At 36.8% G+C, this 26,170-nt stretch overlaps 1 protein-coding gene across 2 annotated transcripts in view; it reads right to left on the bottom strand.

Moving 5' to 3' along the window:
* Nalcn (sodium leak channel, non-selective) overlaps positions 1 to 26,170 on the bottom strand; it is a 298,952-nt gene that overhangs the window by 128,517 nt on the left and 144,265 nt on the right. The window lies entirely within an intron of this gene.

The raw sequence follows: 26,170 nt of genomic DNA, 5'->3' as shown, positions 1-26,170 counted from the left end.
CACCCCTCTCCCCCTAAAGAAGCAAAAAATAAAATTAAAAATGGGAAATAAAATAAAATTAAATTATCCTATGATGATCAGCTGAGGACTTTGTTGTTGGCATTATTTATCCTCTTCTAATCAATCAAGGGAAAGCAATTCATGCAACATGGGAAAAAGCTGAGAACAAAGGATTAATTTTACATCAAACTCTTCAGCTTCAGAAACTAATTATTTTGAATTAAAATGTTTTTTTTTAAGGGTAAATACCATTGGGAAATGAAATCTTCTCTATCTTTGCTTACACATTGTTTGTTTTCTCCCTTTTCAGAAAGTTATTTTAACATTCCCAACAGATTTTTATTTAGGTTTCCTGATGTTGGTTGGAGAACTGTATTATTTTAAAAGTGAATTATGTGTTTTAAGTGTATAAGAGAATAATAACCTTAATTTTGTTTGCATGGTATCCATCTATGAAATGATTTCAGCTACCATATTATAGGAACATGTGATGTCTTAAGAAAAAGAAATGTTTCTAAGTTATGCTGAGAGGCTGAGGAACTTAACAAAGACACATTTTTCATGATACTTTTAAAGAATTTAAGGCACAGAGTCAAGATTGCAGAAGAAGCCAAGACTAAAACACCAGGACATTCCAAGAAAGCCAGTCATGCTGAAAGACTTATTCTCTCCCTGCACAGACCTTTGGTTGTTCAGTTTGGAAACATCTTTCTAATTAAGTATATGACTATGTGTCTTGCACATATCACTGGTCAGTAAATACTTCTTAATGAGACTTTATGATCATGTCTGGAAAAAGTTTACTCTTCACAATTGTTTTTATAGTCTTTAGTAGAGGAAACCATAAATAGGGTATTAAGGTTCCAAGAAATGAAGTACAGGATAATAGACAGCCTGAAACAATGATAAAGACCTATGACTGACAAGATCCCAGAGGTGAAAGGACTCTAAAGGTAATTTAATCTGGCTCTTCTTGAAGAGCCAGGCTCAAAGATGATACCAAATTGGGTCAAACTCATTTTAATAATTGTTATGCTAGTAGAAGTAGTGGCCAGGTATGATTCAGTAATGTCTAGGATCTGCCACTTTCAGGCCTAAGCACAGTTGGTTTCTCTTAGACTATTTCCTTCTTGAGGGCAAAAAATCTTTTTCCAAAGTGTAACTTTTAATGTTAAGAAGACAGTGGGCATATTTGAATAAGAAATAATTAATCCTTAAGTAATTTTTTAAAAGAAAATTAACACTTATTTATTGTGTTGATGTATAGGGGTGCATGTGCCATGGTGTGCATCTGGAGGTTAGAGGATAACATGAAGGGAGTCAGTCTCTCCTTCTACCATGTGGGTCAAGGGGGATCAAACATAGGTCTTCAGGTTTGCCAGTCCATACTAAATGAGTCTTGAAGTGGTTGGTTGTTTTCCCATTTATCTTCTGTCCAGTTGTGGAGTACTTCATTTGAGATAGTCTTGCCCAAATTCTTTTGTCTTATAGAGGTTTTCTTTTTTTGTTGCTCATGGAAATGTGAATTATGTTGCTATTGATAAATGACTCCCAGCATTGCCAGCAGCACTGTAACATTCTCCTTGCTGGGCTGCACAAGAGGAGGCCATCCTTGGCAAATCTTAGCTTTAACCCACTCTAAAATACTCTATCACTTAACTTTATAAATGTGTCAGCCTTATCACTGAGGCCAATTATTTTTCCCCATTTCTTCTTCTTTTTCTCTGTTGAATATTTATTACATACAAGCAGCACACATTCCAAAGATGATTCACATGAAAATATCAGATTGCTGCATTTTCCCTACAAAGTTGCTATCAGTGAGAAAACCCATGTACATTTCAGATCCAACAACAAAAGGTGTCACAGTAAAGCAGCACGATTATATTGGTTGTAGCTGTCTTTCTCCCAAAGTAACAAAAAACCTTGTAATTAAGCCTGACAGATACCATTCCTGGAATTTTGAGACCAAGAATCTAGGTCTACTTTTCAAGTGTCTTCATATAAAACAACCTATATGTTTACTAAAATAACTTATGCCAACATCTAGCTTTTATATGTGCATTATATACCCAGGAATATGGAACTGTGAGATTGCAACCTGCTGCTGTGAGACAAATAGTGAGGGCAGAAGACTGAGGTTATCTGCTAAGTTTTTCAGGGTCTTGAAAAACAACAACAACACAAACAAGCAAACAAAACTTGGTTTCTGCACAGCTCACCTGGAAGCACATGTATTATATCTGAGAGCAAAGCTTTTAGTTAAAGTGGGATTTGTGTGTACATTGTTGCTTATAAACTGAAGAAAATGGTAGCATCCCTAAATGCTTCTACTATAGCCTGAAATTAATTTGTGTTTTGTGTAAAGGGTCCTTTAGTTTTTTTGAGTTTGTACCTAGACGTTCCAATTCAATGACAGTTTGAGACAGAGTCAAATACGCTCACTGACATTTTGTGGTTAAGGCTCATGCACCTGGAGGAACCTGCAGCTTGTATTTTCCAACAGAGATCATTAGTGGTGCATGAAGGTTTGATGCATTGGGATTGAGATGAGTAAGATATGGTGCCAACTCCTAAAACAATTATAAACAGAAGGGAAGAAAATGAACATGACTAAGCAGAGAATGAAAACATGGTGTATGGAGAAATATAACAGAGGACTGTGAAGGTTGCATGGTGGAAGAGCACATGCCTAATATGCATGAAAACCATGACAAAGCTATCATGGTATTTTTGCAAATGTAAGTTTAAAATTTCTATATGCCATAACTTGGCATTCCTTTCTTTGTTCACTACAACATTAGCTATATATTCACTCAAGGCTTTATGCAATAGTTTACAATTTATTATATTGAATGTATAAAATCTGAAACAGCTTTTGGACCTGTTTAAAGCCTAAATTATTATGAAAGATGTAACAAGACAGGGATTAATTTAAATTCTTTCTTTATAGTAGGTAATCAGTTGATTGGGAACAATTGAGTAAATCAGTCTTTTCACTAATTTGAAATATCTTTTATCATACATTGCCTACTCATATAGTCATGGTTCTATTATTTTTCTATTCTTTTCCTTCATTCTATTTCATTTCTAAATCGATTAATAATTGAATATTTAATAACTAGTAAGATTATTAGTCCCTCTTATAACACTTTATTATAAAAATTCATTTATGTGTATTTTCCTAAAATATCCTGGTATTTATTCACTGTGGTCACATTAGATTATCTAATAAAATTTGAAAATGTTCTCAAATTATTTTCAGTGTAGGAAAAGATATTTATTTCTACTTATTAATCCTCCACATATGATTCTGAAAAAAGATCTTGGGTAATTCCTGCTCACTTCTAGTGAGTTTGTTTTAATATTAGTTTTCAAAAATGTAATCAATGTGATAGCATAGACTTTAAACTGTAAGTAACAAAAATATTATGATGTGTTTCTTAACAAAAAACCAGGTGACAATCTCACGTGTGAATAATATAATTCCCTTGTTTTCCTACAGGTCATCATTCTTAAATCAAGTTCACACTTCTTTTGATGTTACCTAGGTCCCTATTCAGTATTTCTTACTTTACACATAGAGATCTATTATGAAACAGGAACATTTAGTTCACACAAGACAACTCCCACTTCCCTTGACGTTTTCTTAATTTTGTACCTTACCACCTTTACCTCTTCACTTTTTCGTCTTTTTTCATTCATGCATTCACATCCTTGAGTTTGATAATATTTATGTTTTGTCTTTTGTCTTTGGGTTTTAGTAAGCTGGCAAACAATAGATCATTATTAATATGTTGACTAGGAAGATACTGTTCATTCACTATTGAGCAGGTGATGTGCTAAGATATCATTTCCCCCTTCGGAGCTCAGATATCATTTAAATTGTAAGTAACCTTTTATGCAATAACAAAAGGTAAATGATCAGAGTTAAATTGGGCTCCTTTCTTACAGCAATTAATCAAGATCTGGCCCAAATTATTCACATCACTTAACTGTCATTTTTTTTTTTGGTGTTGTTTATGCTGAAATTATTTGTATGCCTCAATGGGAAAAGAAATACATTCTTCTACCTAAGATAAGATGACTGCTAGATTCTCACACAATTTATCCACTGCCTGGAATAGATCCCATTTCTACTATGCTATAGCTGTTCATTTTAGAATCTCCAATTACCTGGAAGCCATCTGAGTCGTACTCTTGAAGATTTGTTTTCTAGAGTTGTCTCACTACCTGTTCTAATTTGGGCTAATTGCTTTTGAGACCCGTTCCATAGCTGGTATGATTTGCATTTCAAGTTCCTTATTTTGGTCTCTTATTCTCTCCATTGTAACATTAAAAAAACACTGCCAACATCTCGCCCATGGATTTAAAGCCCTGCTTCTGTGTGTCAGCTGGATTTCTTCTCTCTGCATTGCTCTCCCAATATGAGGAAAGGGCTTGTATGATGAAGAATTTTTTCTTAAGCTGTGGGTAATAATGCTGGAAATATCAGACTGTAGGAACTTCTTCAATCTAGGTGCATCTGGGGAATCTTTACTGTAGCCAGAGCCAATCAGCCCTTACGTTCCCTTCTTCAAGTTCCCTGAACTATCTTCAGTCATCATGCTTGGTCCATGAGTCTAGTTGAGGGCTCAGGTAATGGACTTCCTTGGCTTTGGTTCTCTGTATGTAGGGAAAAGGTCATCTCTGCAGCTCACCTTCTCCCTCTATCCTGAGGTTCCTATTTCCTCATAACTTCTGTTTTACTTTTCATACTCTCATGATGCAGCATTTTTGCTTATTATGATAGAAAGTTAGCTTATTATGAGGAAGTATTCATTTTGAAAGTTATAATTTTTTATCTTTAGTTTCTTAAAAATTAAAAAGTGGATATCTATACATCTATCTGTCTGTCTATATTCCTGCTCTAAATGAAGGACTTCTATAGTTAAAGGGTTCTTGTCTTTTTTCAGATTTCTATATAACCTCCTTTTGGAGTCTCCTCAGATTGAGGGATTTGAGATGAGTATATATTTTGGATTTTCTTTCCAATGTTTTTCTTCTTACCCTTTTCCAGAAGACAAGTCTAGAAGATGAGATGAGTCCAATTATCTTTCCCATTATCTCTCAGTATCTCAACTACTATCCTTTTTCCATGTTGACTGTTACTCAAATAAAATGTTATGAACTTGTAGACTTTCCTGTATGTAATTTCTGGTGTGACTTTTTAAGTCAATTATTAATTGGTTTGCTAATTTTCTGATGCTTTGGATAGACACTATCTGTGATTTTTCTTTCTCTTGTTTCACCTCTTTACTCCATACACATAGTTGAGATCTCAAATTAAACAAGACTGTACAGGCCAATTACTATATAGTTCAGGTGCTCACATGCTGCTAAGTGAACTAGGAATGGAGACTGTACAGGCCAATTATTATATAGTTCAGGTGCTCACATGCTGCTAAGTGAACCAGGAATGAGTAGTTCACTGAAGACTTGTCCAATTTGTATATGAACTGAACTGTAAAGGTGGATCCAGCAGCATTACCCCTTCATGGAAAAACCAAATCAAACAAAAAAAAATGTCTTAAATGAATTTCAAATGGAAATCACAAAGACAAATCACATTGTTATCAGAATATGGAGGAGGGTGAAGAAATGATATTTCTTCCATGTAGGCATGGAGGTGCAATGGGGGCGGGGAATGGCATAGTCACTTAGAGATGTGTTGATGCTCCAAGGAAGCAAAGTTTCTGAATAAACAGACATCAAGAAAACATATTGAATAAGGAGATTGCACTTAACTGGATTTCATCTGATGGAAAATAAATATTTTAAAAATATTAGCTTTGTGATTTTTAATCAGATATTTTATTCCTTGGGTATACGAGAACAAACCAAGGATGAGAACCAGAGAGCAGAGGGTAAGTAGTAGTTGCTTGCTAAAGGAATCAAACAGGAGAAAACACATATAAAAGTAACAAATGAGGTCCAGGAGTCACTGACTAGGCAAAGACACCATTGTCCATGGTCACAAAGTCCAGGCCATCCTTTCTCTGGCTCTTTGTTGGTTCTCTATTTCCTCATCTGTAATGCGACAGAGATTCCATCCGAACCTCAGCTCTATGCCTTGCTTGTTAATACTCACTATCTTGTTCAACTTCTCCATTCTAATGTTCTGAAAGATCATCTGTAATAGACTCATCCCACACTGATATTTTCAGTCTCACATCTAGATTCAACTCCATAGCTTCACTTGGATGCCTAGCAGGAATCTCAAGCCTTTGATATCTCAAGTTCTGTTCATGGATGCCCTTCCTATACTCCTGTCTCAGAAAACAGCATCCATTCCTCAGATCATTCATACTATTGGCCTTTAGGAGAGCTCTATTCCTTTTCATCTCCTCATATTCCAATTGCTCAACTCCAATTCCTCATAATCTGATTGTCTATTTTGGAAATATGCCTTAGTTTTTGGTCTCAGTATTCCTTGACATTTCTATTACAATAGCTAATATTAGTTTCCCCAAAGGATCTTATATTTTATTACTAAACTTTCTGTTTATTAACAGTTACTAGAAGACTTAGATGAAAATAAGATCACCAGAGAAGGATGAAAGGGAAATAAATGAGAATTTTCATTTTTTCTTCCTAATAACATTTGAACATTGAAGATGGCTAGGCTGGGTAATGACTCTTAGCCATGGTTCGATTTCGGTACCACTGGCTCTTTCCAGTAGTATTGGTGTGTGTGTGTGTGTGTGTGTGTGTGTGTGTGTGTGTGTGTGTGTGTGTATGTGTACATTTGTGATAAATGGTGCTGGATCACTACTTTCTACATCAAGCTAAAAAAAGTCAACTTTTGACCCAAAGTATTTTTTACATTAGAAATGAAGCAAGTATAGTATCTAATGGTGAAATAAACAGCCTAAAAAATCTACTCAGACCTGGCAAAGTAGTTACTAACCTTCTTAAAAGATAATGGATGATATTTGAACTTTGATGACCTATTGCATATTTGGGAAATTTAGTATAGGTGGAGATCAACTTGAGTTAAATATCGACAAATATTTAAAGTAAGTAGTGTGGGGAAGTACTTCAGAGTGTGTTTAATTTGTGCCAGGTAGAAAAACCCACCTTGTAAAGTATATAATTAGATACTTCTTTACTTTACAACATTTATTTATAACATTTCACAATCATTATCATCATCTAACCTAAGAACATTCATATGAAAGCAAAAGGAAAATAAATACTTCCTATTCCTCCTGACTGCATCATTCAGCAGCCATCAGTTTGCTTCCTATTTCTGAAGATTTGTTTGCTCTGGACATTGTCTATAAATGTAATAACATGCCACAAATGCAGTGTCCATCTACAGTGGTACACTTTAGCACCCAATTTCCTTTTTATTTTTTAATGTTTTTGCCAAATAAAGTCTCAAATACACATCACAGTTTATATGTTTATCAATTTTCAATATTTGGGGTGCTTCTGCTTTTGGAGGCTATCATGAATAACGATGCCACTATGAACATTTATGTGGACATGTATTTTTATGAATTTTTACCTTTTACTGAATTGTTTATTTCTTATATTGAAGTACATGTATGTATACATGTATATATTTTTTCTTTTAAAATATGCACATTAAAAATTTAAAATGTAGAAAGAAATATAACTTACATTTTCCTTGGGCAGCTTACAATTTACAATAGACCTTGCACCAATTTTCTTTATTCTTAGCCAGTTTCAAGAAATCTCTCTATGAGAGATTTGCTTTCAAAATGAAATCTACTTGACAGCTTCTATAGTAGGGCAACCATTTACTGAGAGCTTCCCTGCTGTGTCTTACTACCAGACAGTCCTAAAATAGACCTGCTTTGACGGGATTCTCTGAGTGCTCAAGTGACATCTCCTTTGGGTATAATTGCCTTAATTATTCACCTACTCAATTTCCTGGCTTCTTTCTTTCTTCCCAAACAGTGGTAATTTACAGAAGAGTTTATCTTCTGAGAAACCCAAAGAGCTTATATCTTTAATATTTTGCTAACATCTAGTGTATTTTGTTATTTATGACCTTTTTGTTTCAATCTTACTTGATTATCCAAAACTAACAATATTTAGAATGACATTACTTTATAGAAAAGCTGGACTTATCTGATGTTGGTTATTGTTCAAAAAAATTATGCTGCTTGTTAAAATCGTAAGTGAAAAAACAAAGGACTGATAAGATAAAGAGTTTAGGAAAACTCATTAAAATGGTATTTAGCATATTTAAAATTTCACAGCAGATGAAAGCTGAGAGAGCAGTCTCTAACTGGCAGAACTGACTTGTACATATATGTTTATAAATACTATGTATTTGAAATCTGAATTAGAACTGAAGTATTAAATTCCTGGCTTAACTTTTTCTTTATTTTCAAATCCCTCCTCTGGTCTAGGGAGAATTCCATGATCTATCTCTTTAACCGTGCTCTCCTTCTCCAAATCCCATCTCTCTTGTTTTCCTTTTCCCTTCAAGTTCTCAGGAAAAATGCCAACTCTAAGGTGAATCTAACCCTGTCTGTCTGTCCTTGGACACCCAGGGCACAATGGAGTAAATCACACCATAGAAAAACATGTTCTCATCAGCCTCTCTCTCAAAAGATATCCTTCCAAGAAAGAACAGAAGAAGGACTGAAGTCAAAAGACAGAGTAGGCTGAGAGAGGAAACCATGATGCTCTGGGAGTCTGCAGAGAAAAAAGCTGAAAGTCATGGGTCAGCTCTGGCATTTATGAGAATGGAGGAGATTCAGTTGCCAATGGCGTAGTGTCTGGAGGCCAGACTCACCAAATATGCAATCATACTGTCATTCTGTGATATTAGCTTTGAAAAGAAAAGGAAACATTTATGAATATTTTATGAACATTAAAGCATAATCTGGATAATGTTTTATATATTAACTTAGAAATCTGTCTCAATGATATTGTTCCCCACGGGGAAAGACCTGTCTGTTGCATTGGTTTAAATAGCAGTATTCCTATATATTATTATGATTTAAATTTTTTATGTTCATAAAATTTGATTACACTTCTATAAAGCTCAAAAATGATGTAAGCTAAATTATAGTTTTGAGGAAATGCTACTTCTAGATGTAATTCAAATTGCTAAATTGTCTTTTTATAAAAAAAAAACTCAAACAAACAGAGCCTCATATTGGGGTGAGTGCTGAAAGATCAGAGAGACAAAGGAACAAGTCACCTCTTATCTCTAGGACTTTTCAGCCTGAAAAGCTTTTATCAGAAGAAAGATGTTAGTTACTGTCTCCTCACACCTTATACACCTTTCTCCAGCCACCCATATCATTTCCTGTTTCAACTTTCCTAGTGCTGAGATTAAAGGCATGTGACTCAAGTATTGGGATTAAAGGTGTGTGCCACCACTGCCTGGCTCTGTTTCTCTCCTAGACTGAGTCAATCTCATGGAGTCCAGGGTGGCTTTGAACTCACATACTGATTTCTGCCTCCCGAGTGCTAGGATTAAAGGTGTGTGCCACCATTGCCTGGCTTCTGTGTTTAATCTAGTGGCTTGTACTGTTCTTTGATCTTCAGGCAAATTTATTAAGGTACACAATATATCATCACATCTAGATGCATGGTTTTGAAAGTTTGACATTATGAATGATGATGGCATTTTATTTCATCTTAAGTTGTCTTTTAACTACAATTTTCTACTATTTTGTGACCTATTAAAGGTGATAATGGCATTCATTTGGAAAATTTAATTTTGTGTAATACACATTTCAGTCTATTTTTGGACTGGACCTTTCCTATGAAAATTACAGAGAAAGGTTACAGTGAGCATTTTAGAATTTACAGATACTACAAACTGTCTTTTGGTGCAGTTGGCTCCTCTGAGGATTTTATTGAATAGCGTAAGTCATATGGTTGTCAGGTAGACAGAAGGCAAGCAGTCCAGTGAAACAGGTGCTTTGCTTTGGGCCTTCTGTTGTTACTTTAACTTGAGTTTTGTACCTCTGTTCCAGGGGTTTGTTCTGAGTGACTGTTACGAAGAATGTCTCAGAGCCATGAATTGCTTTCTTTGTATATGAAATCTTTTGCAATTAGATATTTGTTGAAATTCATTACCATTTATATGGACAGAGGTGAAATATTTAAAATATTAATATCTTTTAAAAGTAATTCCTCTGTATTTTATCCCTACTGACTTAGAAAATAAAGTTGACACAAGTGGTTTCAATTAATCCTGTCACTGTCTTTAATGTAAGAAGGACTACAAAGTTTTTTGCTTTTCCCACTCCCAAATGAACCCACATTATTTACTCTGCTTTTATAAATCTCTATAAATTCATTGCCAAGCATTCCATTTAGGGAATAAAGGGGAGAGCAGAGGGAAAATGCTTATTGGTCAGATTATAGATGACTACGGAAAAGTTTGAAACTAGACCTGCATAGTCGGCCAGAAATGTCAAAATGAGCTTGAACATAATTAGAGGCAAAACATATATCATAATGTCAGGCTTCTCTCAGCAGCAAATTGCTTCAAGTAGAGTTTACACTTAAATATAATTTGAAGAGTAAGAGAAAAAAGGTTGTCTCACTTCTAAAACAATAAATAAATAAATAAATAAATAAATAAATAAATAAATAAACCCCACATTTATTTTCCAGCTACAAAAACACATGTAGGTGTAGCCATGAATGGGGTGACTTTACTTGACATTATATACAAGGTCATTGGTTTATATAATTTCCTAGGATTTCTTTATCAGCAAAGAGTAAATGATATGCATAAGAAGAGACTCTAAACCAGGAATAGCATCCCAGGGGGGCTTTGCAGCTTCAGAGCAATAACTGTCCATCATTAAATATAATCTCTGCAATTACTCTGTAAAGAAGTGTCTGTAGGTGTGACTGCCCCTGCTGCTGATGGAGAGATGAAGATCATGGGAATCCAGTGATTAACGCAATCCCACAGGTAGAGTGGTGGTGGTATGTATTTTGTTTCTGCATGTCCTTTTAGACATTGTAAGATCTAAAACTGCTGATCTCTTTCCATCATCTAGGTTATAGAAACAAATAATATTCATTCCAATTTTAAGCAATATTTAAACATTTTTAAAAAAGCTGTGTGTGTGTATGTGTGTGTGTGTGTGTGCATGTGGGCATGTGTGCAGGGTAGAGGAAAGCATGTGAACTTGAGGAGTGCAAAAATCAGTTATCTTATTCCACTTAGTGGGACCCCAGAAACTAACTTAATTGTTAGACAGACAGCAAGTGCTTTTTCCCATCAAGCACTGTGCCAGCCCTTAAACAATTTTTTTAAATCACCATTGTCTAGCACAGCACAGAGCATATATGTGGAATTCCTTGTGTGTCAGCTCACAAATGGTATATAACTATCTCCATTATTTTTTCTTGTTTGTTCATAAAAGACATAACTCCATAATTTTTATAGACATCTAAAATTGCAAAACATTTTAATAAACATATTTTAGTAATTTGTAACTTAAATGATAGACTCCCTGCATTAGAGACACTCACTTGAAGGAACAATATTAAGATGAGTTGAATGAAATTCTATTTTTTGCTCCAGCAATCTTTCTGTTAGAGCATGGTATTTTTAGTTGAAAGGTGTACTTCCCACCGATTATGTTAAAATCATTTTGAAATGCAGCCATCTAGCTGACAGAACAAACAGCTGTGAAAATGAGACCTGGAGATTTATGCAAAGAGGGGATTTCTGAATTAATTTTCTTCATGGAGCAGACTGTCAAGCTTCTTGGAGTATTTATGCTCCATCTCTTAATTAGTAATTTTGCTAATGTCAGTCATATTAAATTTTCATAATGTAAATGATGCGTTTCATTGGCAAATATGTGCTGTGAGATTACAGACAAAAGCAGAGATTCTACATCTGATGCAGTTAAATTGAGTAATGCACAGACAGTGTGTTTGAGACACAGGTGTATGTTTTATTGTTAAACAAACTGAGAATTTCATAAGGCTTCTTTGAGTGAGAAACGCAGCGACTCCATAAGAAATTTTATTGTGTTCTTTTATATGTGCAGGAATAAGATTTCCTTTCTGTTTAGCTTTAAACAGAAAGCAGCTTTGATCAAGGGAATGCTAACATTTCTACATATTAAAGTAGACTGTTTTAGAGGTGAGGTTCTCCTGTCTGTATTAGTTCTATCAATATGAACAGGGATTGTTATTTGATCTGTTCACTGGCTCTTTTCCAGCAAAAGTGTGATTAATTTTGGGAAGTATTACATGTGAGGTTTGATAAAGTCACTCCAGTCCTGCATTGTTTGTGTATTTTTTGATCATATGAAAAACACTGATATCCTATTTGTTTAGGTTAGTACTTTTATCAGCATAATTTATACCACTTACGATTTTTCTCAATTATTCTGTAAAAACATATTGTAGATAATTATAAAGCCACTGCTCTAAAATTTAGACATTTCCATGTAGATGGACATCAAAAGTTTCTTCAACTTTTTAAAGTGGTTGAGAATATAAGAAAGAGCGTGTGTGTGTGTGTGTGTGTGTGTGTGTGTGTGTGTGTGTGTGTGTTTGCATGAGCACACTGGGCTGAATGTGCACACGTGTGTACATGCATGTGGAGGCCAGCAGCATGTATCAAGCATAGCTCCTTCATTGCTTCTCCATTTTATTTTTTGAGAAAGCATCTCTTACTGAGCCTGGAGCTCAGAGATTAACTAGACTGGCTGGCCATCATGGCCTTTTCTGGGCTTCATCGGTGTTGGAGTTATTGACATGCACCACCATGTCTGACTTTTTGTGTGGTTTCTGGGGAACTGAATTCAGGTTCTCATCTTTGTGAGATAAGTACTTTACTTACTGAGCCACTTTCTAGACCCAACAAAAAAGTTTGTAAGGAGCAACCTTTGTATATATTTCTAGTTATTTTCTTATCATAATTCTAAACAAAAATATGACTTTCCATGCATGAATGAAATGCACTTTGAGCACATTTCACCCTATCTGGTTATTTTGCTAATAATAATTGTCTAGAAATATATTACTTCAAGGGCTAAAAATGCTTCTGTGTTTTGACATTTAATGAGTAATATTTCCTAGAGAAGTCATATACATTCATGATATCAAGGTCTATGGCCTGCTGGCAGATCTCTGCATCATTATTTACTCAAAACAAAAATGACAAACAAGTCTTCTTCTCTTGACATTTCCTTCCTGGCACAGACATTAAATTTAAACCTTGTTATTATAGTTTCCTTTGTTTTGAAAAAGATTGATGCTGGTTATTTTGACTAATTTTAAAATTTAAATTTATTTTTTCTTCATAATTTATTATATTGTTTTAGTTCTAGACAATCCCTGGCCTTCTGAAATCCAATGTTATATATAATTTTTATCTCTGTACTTGCACAGTATTTTTGTTCTAATTTATTAGGAAGATATTCTGGTACACAGTATGAGGGACTCTTACAGCTTCAATATAGGTTATTCAATAATACTAATCTACTTTGTCTTTAAACCATTCATTCTGATACCCTCTGTCATTATTTGTGGCTCCGTGGATTAGATCCAGGGCCTGGAATATACTGGGCAAACATTCCACTACTGAGGCTCATCCCAGCTCTCTTTTTACTTTTTCTTTCAGACAGGGTCTCACTAAGATGTCTAGGCTTTCTTTGAACTCACTCTGTGCTCTGCAGCCCAGGCAGGTCTTAACTTGAGAGCCTCAGACACTTACATGATTGTTATGGGTCTACTGCTCCCCCTTCCTCCTCTGTGTGTGTGCGTGCGTGCGTGCGTGCGTGTGTGTGTGTGTTTGTGTGTGTGTGTGATAGACCCTAACCCTTCTGGCTTACACCCCCCAAGCCCCAGGAAATAAGGAACTAAAAAGAAAACTAGTTCCAAGGGCAACCTGACTCAGCCATTACTCAACCACCCCTGTAACAATGTAACAATGTAAAAAGATTTCTGTTAAGAGATGTGCTCAACTGTGACTGGGATAGCTTCAGGTGTTCCAGGAAGGACCACCGTGACCTGTGTGTAAACTCCACTCCCGCCCTGAATCCCCCCTTGAGGTTTCAGGAAGAATGCACATGCGGACGTGACTGTACCCACTCTGTGATCAGACCATGATCTTGTGAAACAAAATTGTATGGGAATTATATATAATCTTACGGCTTTTGTGGGTTTTTCCTTTAAAAGCACCCATGTGGCTACAGTAAGATACGACTCTTGCTCTTAGGACAGTCTTGCTCTGTACAGTCGCTTCAATAAAAACGTCTTGCTATTGCATCAACTGGACCGGAGTCTGGGTTCTTGGGGCGCCCACTTGAGATCCAAGATTTTGGGGTCTAACATGTGTTATGTCTATGCATGAAAATATGCAGGCTGGTTTGTTGCAGAGACCAGAGGAGGAGAGTGGGTATCCTTTTCTATTATCCTGTGCCTTGTTCCTTTGAGGAAAGACCTCTCACTGAACCTGGATTTTGGTGCTTTTTAGCCAGGCTGGTGGCCAGCAGGCTTTGGTTGATTTTCTTGTCTCTGTCCCCCAGCACCAGAGTCACAGGTGCTTATGGCTATGTCCACCATTTAAGTAAGTGCTGGGTCCTCATGCTTGTGCAGCAAGACCTCTTTCTGAATCATCTCCTCAAGCCCCTGCATCATATTCTCTATCTACTGTTGGTATACACTCTTCCTTGCTGGTAGTGATCTCCCATTAGTAATATCACTTACTGTTCTTCCTTCTTAATTTTTTTTTTAATGAGAGCATCTTGCTGTGCAGCTCAGACTAGCCAGCAACTCTTCATTCTTATGTCTCAAACTCTCAAGCACTAGAATATAACAGGTGTACACACACCATCCCCATACTTGTACTCCTTTTGATATTTTGTTTTGTGGATTATATTTTATGGATGTAGTTTATGTATACTTGTGAACCGCACTCTCTCTATTTCTGCAAAATTTCTTATTATTGGACCTCACATACAGAATGGGTTCATACACAGTAGCTGTTACTATCAAGAATATTACTACTGGAGGAATGTCTTTCTGGATTTTATAAGATTGCTTTCACTTCTCTAGGAGCTGCTTGGTACTTCATAGTCATTGTTGAACATGTGTGGTCATGATGACCTAAGTGCATCTTTTCTGGGGAATCCTCCATCTGAGTATAAATTGCAGGGGAAAAGGATGTCCTCACAGTGAGCTTTTACAGTAGTTTTGGTCTTGTTTTTGTTTTGTCTAATTTTTTAATTATTAATTTTATTATTTTTAATTCTGTGTAAGTGTGTGGTATGCAAACATGAGTGAGCATACTCACAAAGGCCTAAGATACTGAATCTCCCAGAAGGTGGAGGTACACATGGCTGTAAGCTGCCCAGTGTGGATGCTAAGAAGTGAACTTGGGTCCTTTGCAAGGACAATGTGTGCTCTTCATCATGGAACCATCTCTCTAGCCCCTGAGTTTTGTTTTAATTTTCCCTTAATTAATTATTTTGAATTTGTTCAAACTTATTTGGCTCAGCTATAATCCTTGTTAGATATTTGCATTTTCCTTTGAATAAGGAAAAAATAATGGATCTTTCCTTTATTGTAGAATTGGCAGCAAGTATCACATGAACATGTTTGTCTAGTGGTATAATATATAAAATGTCCTTCTCCTTTCTCTCCAAGATGACAAACACCCTATGCTTCTTCTTCATAATCCCCCTGTTTTTTCATTGTGCTCAACCTGAAATGACTTGGTCAATTCCAAGAGATGAGGGATCTGATATTTGTCTAATTTGTTAGCAAAATGCTTTTTGTGGTGTTTCATCTCAATATACACACTTTGTGAAGGAACTCTACCTAGCTCAAGCATGGCAAATATGGCTCCAGTGTGCTTGCCCCTCTCCCCCATTTCCTCTGCTTTGCTAAAACACATTAGATTACCTTCATAAAGCTAGTCAAGGTCTGTTACCTTATTTGTCCAATTCCTCCTCCTGAGGCTGTCTACTAAGGTCCATCTATCAAAGTATTGAAGTCCAGTAATCAAAATCCTCCTTTGGCTGCCATAATTAACATGACCAATCAAAATTAAACACCTCATTCTAAATTGGGCATCCCCTTTTACCTTTATAAACTGCCATTTGTCTATGGGTCATGTCTGTCTCCTCTCTATCCAGGCCAGATATTTGCCCTGGATATCCCTCTCCATCATCCTCTGTCTCCTATCTTTGTCTTTTACTCCCTGTTCTTTGTACCTCTGGGGCAAATAAATCCCCTTTGTGCTGAGAACTTGGTCTTGGGGTATCTTCTACTAAATATCGGTCCCTTTAGTTTGTTGCCAAATTTCTAGAGCTTTCTCACAGAAACTATCAAGTACATTTCTTTTAGCATGAGGTAGGATTGGAGACTTTGCCTATTGCCTTTTTTTTCAGTGATTCTGAGTTGATGGCATGTAGAAAACTAAGACAACAACAAAACTCTGAAAACAAAACAAAACAAATATTAACGAACAATAAAACCCAACCAGTCACACTACAGGCCTGGGTCTGAACTGGACATGTTCTTCCTATGGCTAAGCCTCTATATACTGTTTCTTTTTTCTCCTTTTTTATTGTGTTAAATGAGAATATAGAACACGTCTTGTAAGTCTCCATTTCCCTAGGGATCTCCTACCCCCATATACATATGTGATCAGCCACAGGGATACTCAGGCAAATACACACATGCACACATAACCTATCCCACTGTGTTTCCTGGAAATTGGGGTTTTATTATTTATTGACACAGAAGCTATAGAGACAGTCATCTGCAGAGTGTAAGAAGCTTAGCATTTTGGCTTATTATGGATTTTGGTATTCTATACAAGAAGTGCATAGGAGGGAATGGATGGATCTATATATCAGTCATTAAAAGGTCCTCCCTTTAGATCTATATGTGAAATCAATAATGATATTCTTTTTTTGATTCAGGCAGTGATTTGGCAACTGGTCTTGTTTTTCTGATATCTATCACCCATCTTTCTGTCTGTCTATCATCTATCTATCTATCTATCTATCTATCTATCTATCTATCTATCTATCTATATCTCTATATCTCTATATATCATACATCTCTATCATCTATCTATCTCTTTTTTTAGTTTTCAAAGGACTAATTAAGATGAATATTTTAAACTATAATTTGGGACTGCTTTTAAAGTTTCAAACTTTTTATGTAACAGGAAACTTAACAGCCACTGCTCAGTCTTATTTACAGAGGGACCTTTATGAGCTAGCTAGGTCATCTGACTATTGCTTAGAAATTAGTGTATGGTGCTAAGAATGTTCTCCATGTTGTTTAGGAGTGACACTACCAGCTACTATCTGGAGACACAGTGCTAACCAGTTTGTCATCTTCTCCCTCCAGCCTTCCCAATCATGTATTATCCCTTTGCTTTATTTTATGGGTAACTGTAGACAAATATGAGAGAGACAGCAAAGAGCACAAATTTTTCTGCATGCAAGACTCAACAATATATTTAATAACAGATTCACCTTTGTATAATGGAAAATATGCTTAAAGAAGTCACCCAAAATTAATAAAATATTAGTAATTCTTACTAATGGCTCACATTTGTTTTAAAGTTGGTTGAATAAGAAGACTGTATTCAACTAATGTAATCGTAGTGTGCTGGTAAATAACAGCTGGGGAACAGCAAATAAATTTATCAAACTAAAGTGAAATGAAAAATGTTAGGGCATGAGTATGAATATGTCATCAAGGGAAGTAATAATTCCTACAATGTTTACCCAAATGACCATCAGTGACAATATAAAACAGGCAGAGTTGGCCAGCTCCATATGAGTCAGGAAGCATTAAAGTCATTGCTAAAAGTTCACAGGATATTGTCGCTGTGGAAGTAGTGATGAATCATCACAAAAATAAATCCAATAGGACCCAAACAGGACCAACAAAAATGTCTAAAGTTATATTGAAAAGGAAATAAAGTATTTTTAAAGGATTGGGCAGGGGGAGAGACAATTGCATTAGGTTTGTCATTTCATTACTTTAAATTTTGAGCCAAGTTGCCACTTTCTGTTGGGGAGTCACGTCCAGGTGTGAGTAACAATATGGTCTAGAGCTTTGGATGGGACTTACTTTATGGGCCTGTGGAGAATTTGACACAATAATGGCCTCACAGAAAGAATAAAATAAAATTACCTCCAAAGATGCCTGCTATTATTCAACTGGTCATAAAATTTTGTCTTTGGTCAATAAAAATGAATTTTATATAATGAATACACAGCCCAGAGAAATAATATGACTGACACTATGATCTTTGGTGGTTCTCTGCATCCCAAATTCTTCATGGACTGGTTCCAGCCAACTACTCAGCCCTTCTCAGATGGTCCTTCCATGTCTTCAAGTTCTAAGTTTCTCATTTACTTATCATATTGTCCTTGTCTGGCTCCATTTCAGGCCCATCCCAAATCTTTACAACACACCCATGAATATGTTATTTGTCTCAGAAGCTTTGCAGACCTACTTTTCTTGGAAGCAATCTCTTCTTGCTATTAAAATAAGATTACATTTGGGAGGCATGGCAGACATGAACATAATACAGTCCTAAAATTTTCAAATGCCCACCAGTACATGATCAATATTACTTATAAATGAATATATGTATTGTAAGATATTGCACCTTTTAGTCTAGTTGCTTTCTATTAAGGGATAAGTAATTATAATTCTTCCTTAAAGCCTTGACTATAGTAAACAGAAGGAGGTAATGAATGTGTCCCTGTCCACATGCCTCTTACCTCTACTACATAAGGAAAAGTAATAAATTTATGAAAGATAACAGACACATGATTGACTTAGACTTTATTACCAAACAGTTATATAAAATATTTTATGAAAAAAAGACTTTCAGTGATTTAGAAGCTAGAGGGTGGAGACATGAGGATCTGAAACTCAAAGAGGAGACAGAAATAAAGAGATGTGAGCTCAAGCATTGAGACAATCAGGTTGTGCCCGTAAGAATCTATCTTTCTTTCAGAAAAAAAAAAAAGTTAATGGAATGCTTTAAATCCTATCTAAAATTTATTAGGGAACTTTTGTTTCTGATCACAAGTAGGAAAAAGAGTTAAAAAATTCCAGGGCTCAATTGCTACTACCCCCTCCAAAGAAGAGTAAATGTAGTTGGAAAGGGGATGGAGAGTGACTGAAGGAATTAAAAGGGAAAAGAGTGGATGTGTGAATATGATCTAAGTATATTGTATACATGTATGAAATTACCAAAGCAAACATTTTAAAATCCCAGGAAAATTTTAGCTAGGATGCAACAAATGTTTGTTTAAAGGCTTAGTTACAATCCTGAGAAAATAATGGAAAGTTCAGAGACCCAAAACTAAGAAGTGCTGGTTGAATTCCCCATCCTGGGGAGTTCATGATAAGTGAAGACTTTTGTTTGAGTGCTATGTCAGGCACAAGGAACATTCCACAGACCCTACAGAGCTGAAATACTTGGGTCAAGCTGGATACTTGCTGGGTTCCTTGCTGTGGGATGGTCTGTATGTCAAATATGTTGCTCTGATTGGTCAATAAATAAATCACTGATTGGCCAGTGGCCAGGCAGGAAGTATAGGCAGGACAAGGAGGAGAATAAAGCTGGGAAATGGAAGGCTGAGTGAGAGACACTGCCAGCCACCACGATGACAAACAGCATGTGAAGATGCCGGTAAGCCACGAGCCACATGGCAAGGTATAGATTTATAGAAATGGATTAATTTAAGCTGTAAGAACAGTTAGCAAGAAGCCTGCCATGGCCATACAGTTTGTAAGCAATATAAGTCTCTGTGTTTACTTGGTCGGGTCTGAGTGGCTGTGGGACTGGCAGGTGAGAGAGATTAGTCCTGATTGTGGGCCAGTCAGGAAAACTCTAGCTACAAATGGCATCCAACATGGTGGCAAGAGTTTCCACCTAAAACCTGAGTAAAAAGATTCTAAAACGAAGCTAAAAACAGTTCCTAGTTGTCTCTTTCAAGTTAGTGGCAGCCTGTGTTTTTGAGCTACTATGGTGGGTTTCTGGCCTGTGCGCTCGACCTGCAGTTTGGCGGGAATGAGTCCTCTGCAAGTGGCACATTAAGCTGCGTGGTGGATTTAGCCTTTGCTAGTACAAAACAAAAAAAGAGGTTTCTGGGCTACACACTGCTTGGATCAAAGCATAGACACAGGATAGCTCCCAGAGCTGGCGGTAAACATACCACCGCCATATTGGGAAGCTGAGGTGGGCAGAGCCAGCAGCCACAGCTGCTGCACTTTAAAGCAATAGATTCACAATAAGACAGATTCATATGTAATAGTTTACAACGTGTGTAAAATATACGTAGGCTTGAAAGAGAAAAAAAGGTGATATATACAGTTATATAAACAAATACATAGTTTTAAAAAAATAAAGTCTTTAAAGAGACAGTAAAATTAATATAAAACTAAGCCACATAAAGATGAATATTAAACAGAGAATCTGGATTGTGTTGTGTTTGGGATTTTTAACTGCAGAAAAACATTTGATTGTAAAAGCTGTTGAGTTATGCCAAAATGTATATTTTAAAGATATCTTGACTTCAAAATTTGGATGTAAGGATATGTTACTTTGGAAAGCAGGCTCTGTTTTTGTTCCCACAGAAAGCCAGAGGCTATGGATTTGTTCCAGATTAAGACACATCAGGTTTGACCAGCCAAGACCCCCTGAAAGGTCTCCAATGACACCATGGCCCAGATGATCCAACATCCAGAATGGTTTGAAGGCAACTGGCTCAGACAATACAGCCTCACGGACTATTCCATAATCCTAAAATTTTCTTTGTGTCCCCATAAGATACACCACCCTCCTCCAGCAGGAAGCAGTAAGAGAAGCTATGCCCAAATTCCCAAATTATATGTAATTTTACTTTGTTAAGGTTAAAACCTTCCTTTTGAAAAACAAAAAAAAAAAAAAAAGAAAGGAAAAGAAAAGGGGAAGTGCTGTGGGATGGTCTGTATGTCAAATATGTTGCTCTGATTGGTCAATAAATAAAATACTGATTGGCCAGTAGTCAGGCAGGAGGAAGTATAGGCGGGACAAGGATGAGAATAAAGCTGGGAAGTGGAAGGCTGAGTCGGAGACACTGCCAGCCGCCACGATGACAAACAGCATGTGAAGATGCTGGTAAGCCACAAGCCACGTAGCAAGGTATAGATTTATAGAAATGGATTAATTTAAGCTGTACGAACAGTTAGCAAGAAGCCTGCCATGGCCATACAGTTTGTAAGCAATGTAAGTCTCTGTGTTTACTTGGTCGAGTCTGAGCGGCTGTGGGACTGGCAGGTGAGAGAGATTTGTCCTGACTCTGGGCCAAGCAGGAAAACTCTAGCTACAGTTCCTCTCTTGGTGTAGACTAGCTGGACAAAGAACAGGAAGAGAAGTTGAGAAAGCAGCCTGTGTGCCCCACTGGATAGGGACAGCCTGTGTACCCCACTGGACAGGGACAGCCTGTGTGCCTCACTGGACAGGGACAGCCTGTGTACCCCACTGGACAGGGACAGCCTGTGTGCCCCACTGGACAGGGACAGCCTGTGTGCCCCACTGGACAGGGACAGCCTGTGTGCCCCACTGGACAGGGACAGCCTGTGTGCCCCACTGGACAGGGACAGCCTGTGTGCCTCACTGGACAGGGACAGCATGTGTGCCCCATAGGCACGGCACCATGGACAGAACAGTGTAGCCAACTGAAATAAGACAAAATGAAGAGCTTAGTGTTTACAGTAAGATGAAGCATCAACTGATGTAACCTGTTCTGGCCAAACCTAGTGCTGTGGGGTTTGAAGTTCAGAATTAGCTCATCCGCTACTGACAGATTAACCACTAAATCTACTATGGAATTCAAGTCATTCATAATCTGCCATAGTTGAAGATATATTTATTCTAAGACCCAGCAATTCTATTCCTAGATAAAAATTTATGTTCTGTGTGCACAAATTGATGTGTGATGATGCTTAGATCAGCACTACTTGGATTCACAAAGCTTAGAAACAAACATCCAGCACCATTTGCATTAATTTTCTACTAAGGGGACAAATGGGCTGGTTAGCAGTTTCACACAGCATCTAATCATTGGCTCCTGGTTTCTGTAATCTGAATGGCAGGACAGACATCATTCTTTGCTCATGGTCAGAGATTGAAATCATGGTGTTGCATGGGCTTTGCTCACATCTGGAGTTCAATCTCATTTGTGTTTGTATTAAAATTTATTTCTCAGAATGTGGGGAGAGCAATCAGATGGAGGCACCTAAGGACATCATATCTACCTCAACTTACCTAAGGACATTATATCTACCTCAATTTACCCAAGGATATCATATCTACCTCAATTTACCTAAGAACATCAAATCTACCTCAATTTGTGCATATTAAACTCTGCACAGTTACAGATGTATTTTGATTTAATATTCTGTTGTAGTTATACAGGGGATTGAACCTAGTGTCTAAAACTTGAGCTATATAATTCAGCCTCTATTAGATTATGTTATTTTTTTTCCAGTACTTGGGTATCTATACCCAGTGTGTGCTAGGCAAACATTCTATACTGAACTCTACCCTTAGTTTTATTTTTACTTTTGTTTCAAGACAAGATCTTATTGAGTTGCCCAGGTTGGCTTTAAACTCATCTGTAGCTGAGGCAAGATTTGAATTTGTGACCCTCCTCACTCAGCTTTCAAGTAGCTGCCATTATAGACTTGAGCCAACAGTCTTGCTCATTTTTGAGATATTTCACAACAAAATTAAAAATATGATAAAAGGCAAAAAAGTGAATTAAAAATAAATAAATATATCAGCAGTAATAATTGAACTAATATTGCTGAAAGCAAAATTAACCTTGAAGTTATTAGAAATGTACTCATATTCTCTCACTAAACATGGGAAATAGAGTAAAAAAAGAAGAGCACATTGTTTCTTCAAAATGTTCAGTAATTCTTTCAAGACAAGTAAAAGGATGATTAGTTACTTTAATAGTTGAAAGGAAACATGGACATTAATTTGTAATTAAGAGTTTTATAAGCCGGGCGGTGGTGGCGCACGCCTTTAATCCCAGCACTCGGGAGGCAGAGCCAGGCGGATCTCTGTGAGTTCGAGGCCAGCCTGGTCTACTGAGCGAGATCCAGGAAAGGCGCAAAGCTACACAGAGAAACCCTGTCTCGTTAAAAAAAAAAAAAAAAAAAAAAAAAAAAAAAAAAAAAAAAAAAAAAAAAAAAGAGTTTTATAGCATTTATTGCATTTACAGTATAATAATTCTCTTGGATATAATTTTATAACTGAAAACTTAATAGAGCAAGTAATTAGCATTTAGACTTTGCAAATTAAGGAAGTTTTTATCAAATAACTAATATTAATATTTAAACACTTCCTGCTTTGGAGTGTGGTATATTACTTATGAATAAAAACTATCTATACTTGGATACAAGAAAAAGAAATGAGGCCTATCGTAGTGTTAGTAGGGAGTTAGAATGGATAAAGATTAGTGTAGTAAATGTTTAGTGTATCCATTTTAGTAACATGTAGGCAGTTTCTTTATGTAGTAAGTATAGGGAAAAACTGAGCAAAACCTTAGAACAATGATGCTTATCAACATTTCTTTAAAAAGTATTAAAAAACATGATTCATTTCTTATGTGTCAATCACATGATTTCATTTTGCTGTAGGATGTTTATACCTTCTGTGTATCTTTGGTGCTCCAACTAAGGGTCACTGCCAGAGCCTCTTCCTGAGTCTACTGGGCTGCCTCTTTCTGCATGGTGAGTGCTGTTTCTAACTTTCTAAAGTCTTCCATAGTTTATTTCATGCATCCTTCCATGGCCCTATAATTGTTGCTGGTAGCCACCTTCTAAGACAGCCAGGACTTATATCAAGTCAATATGAGCAGTTTACAATTTACTCAGGAGTATATCATGTGACCTTTATTTTTTTCTTTTGTATGTATGTGTACATGTGTGATGCTATATGAGTATGTGTTTGTGTATATCCACATATGTGCAGGTGCACATATACATGTATGTATAAGACAGAGGTCAACATTGTGTTTCTTTCTCAATAATTTTCTATCTTAAACTTTGAGATGGTCTTTCACTGGGCCTGGAGCTCACTGCCACAGTTAGACTAGATGGCCAGTGAGCTCCAGGGAACCACCTGTCTCTCCTCAGTGCTGGTATTTCAGACACAGAATGCCCATGGACTTTTACACTGGTTCTTGGAATCCAAACATAAATACTCATACTTCTGTGGAAAGCACTTTACTCATCAAAATGTCTCTCCTGTCTCCATCATGGGATTTTTCTTATAGAATTGTTAACAATTGTACTATGCTTTGACTAATACTATGAAAAACCCAACCTACCCCAAGTACCTAACCAACAGATAAGAAGAATAAAGGGGAGAGGAAACTGGAAATATGGCTCAACCAGTAAAGTACTTGCCATCAAAGCCAAGGACCTGAGTTTGATTTCTAGAGCTCTTGTAAGAGAAAACCAAGAGACATGGAAGTGAGCTCAGGGAGTGAAGTACTTGCTATGCATTAGGACTCCCAGCACGCATATAAATACGAGGTGCAGTCACACTACTCTAACCACAGAGCTAGGAGTGTAGCAGAGACACTTATCACAGGATTTGCTGGCCAGCTAATGTAGCAAAAACTTCAAATTCAAGGTTCAGTGAGAGATCCTATATCAATGAAGTGTAGAGTGTTAGAGGAAGATACCTAGCATAAATTGAATTCAAATGCGTACACATGGGCAACAGTGCCATCATACACATGTGCACACACTAAATATACAAATATTTGAACTTACACTTGCCTACTTCACCAAAATAAAAGGTATTGTGAGATGTGCTTGTAATTCCAGCCCTTGGGATCAGGAGGTAGAGAGAGTGGACCCTGGGGTTGACTGACCTAGCTAATTTAGTTAGTTATAGGTCTGTAAAAAAGTGAGTTGGATATTCTTTGAGGAATGATACCCAAACTTGTCATCTCACTTTCACATGATTACTTACATGTGTGCACTGCACCTGTATGAACACATACCTACATACACATACATGTGGGGGAGAGAGGAAGGGAGGGAGGAAGGAAGAGAGGAAGGAAAAGATGGAGAGAGAGAGAGAGAGAGAGAGAGAGAGAGAACATCCATGTGTTTTTAATCATCTTTCCTGATGCTTTATTATCAGCCAATAACTACCCACAGTTCGTGCTTTGTTTGAATGGGAAGGATCATGTCTTCCTGCTGTAGTTGCAGTACTTTGAATGTTTCTTGTGAAATTTAATTATGTTCCCAGGAGCTTAACTTCTGATTGTGCTCATGTGCAGGGATATACCCCACCCTCCTCTTGGTATCACAGTTCTGGATGTCAGCACTGCCATTAGCTCAGTGACTGAGAAGGGACAGAGAGGGTGACCTGTTTTCCTTGGGATACTGGAGTGATCAGGGAGAAAGGAATGGTGGAGTCACTGGACATCTGAACATTTAATGCCAGTTTATGATTGGAAAATAGAGCTAAGCTGAAGGGGCAAGTCAGGGAAAGGTTTAGATAGCAGAGTAGCCTTTAATACAGGCACCAATCTCAAATATACCATGCAAGGTGTATTAGAACCTCTTAGGATGCTGTCTAATTCCAGGTGTGTTATTTTTGTATATTTTTCAGTATGTATAATGGAGAAAAACCAGCACTTTTACTTATATTTTGGTTATGAAAAAAACCTTAGAGAATAATTTGCCCAGCACCACACAGCTACAAATATGTGCCAGAAGGTAAAATTGGAACCTGTGGCAGAAGTTCAAGTTCCTGAATAGAGAGATTATCACATGGGTTCATGGCCCAACTCATATCCCCTGAGTCTAAACACTGCCGGAAACTCCAAAAGCATGTCTTTCAAAAAAATGTTCACTTAGTGGCAAAATCTGATCTGGCATGAGACTTAACTTATTGTCTTTACTTGTTTGTTTAAATGTGCTACAGAAATATTAATGCATTGGTTACAAGGTGCCTCTTGTGATGGCCCTGCTGGTGACATTACCCTTCTAACAGCTGGAACTTTTGTACTCAAAAAGCTTTTGTGTAAGGGATATAAACATTGAGGCAAATTAGAGGAAATGGTAAAAGATGAAGGTATAAAATTAAAAT

Source organism: Peromyscus eremicus, chromosome 9, assembly GCF_949786415.1.
Source record: "Peromyscus eremicus chromosome 9, PerEre_H2_v1, whole genome shotgun sequence".
NCBI lineage: Eukaryota > Metazoa > Chordata > Mammalia > Rodentia > Cricetidae > Peromyscus > Peromyscus eremicus.
The sequence above is the reverse complement of the archived record's forward strand: the minus strand, read 5'-3'. Positions and strand labels throughout refer to the sequence as shown.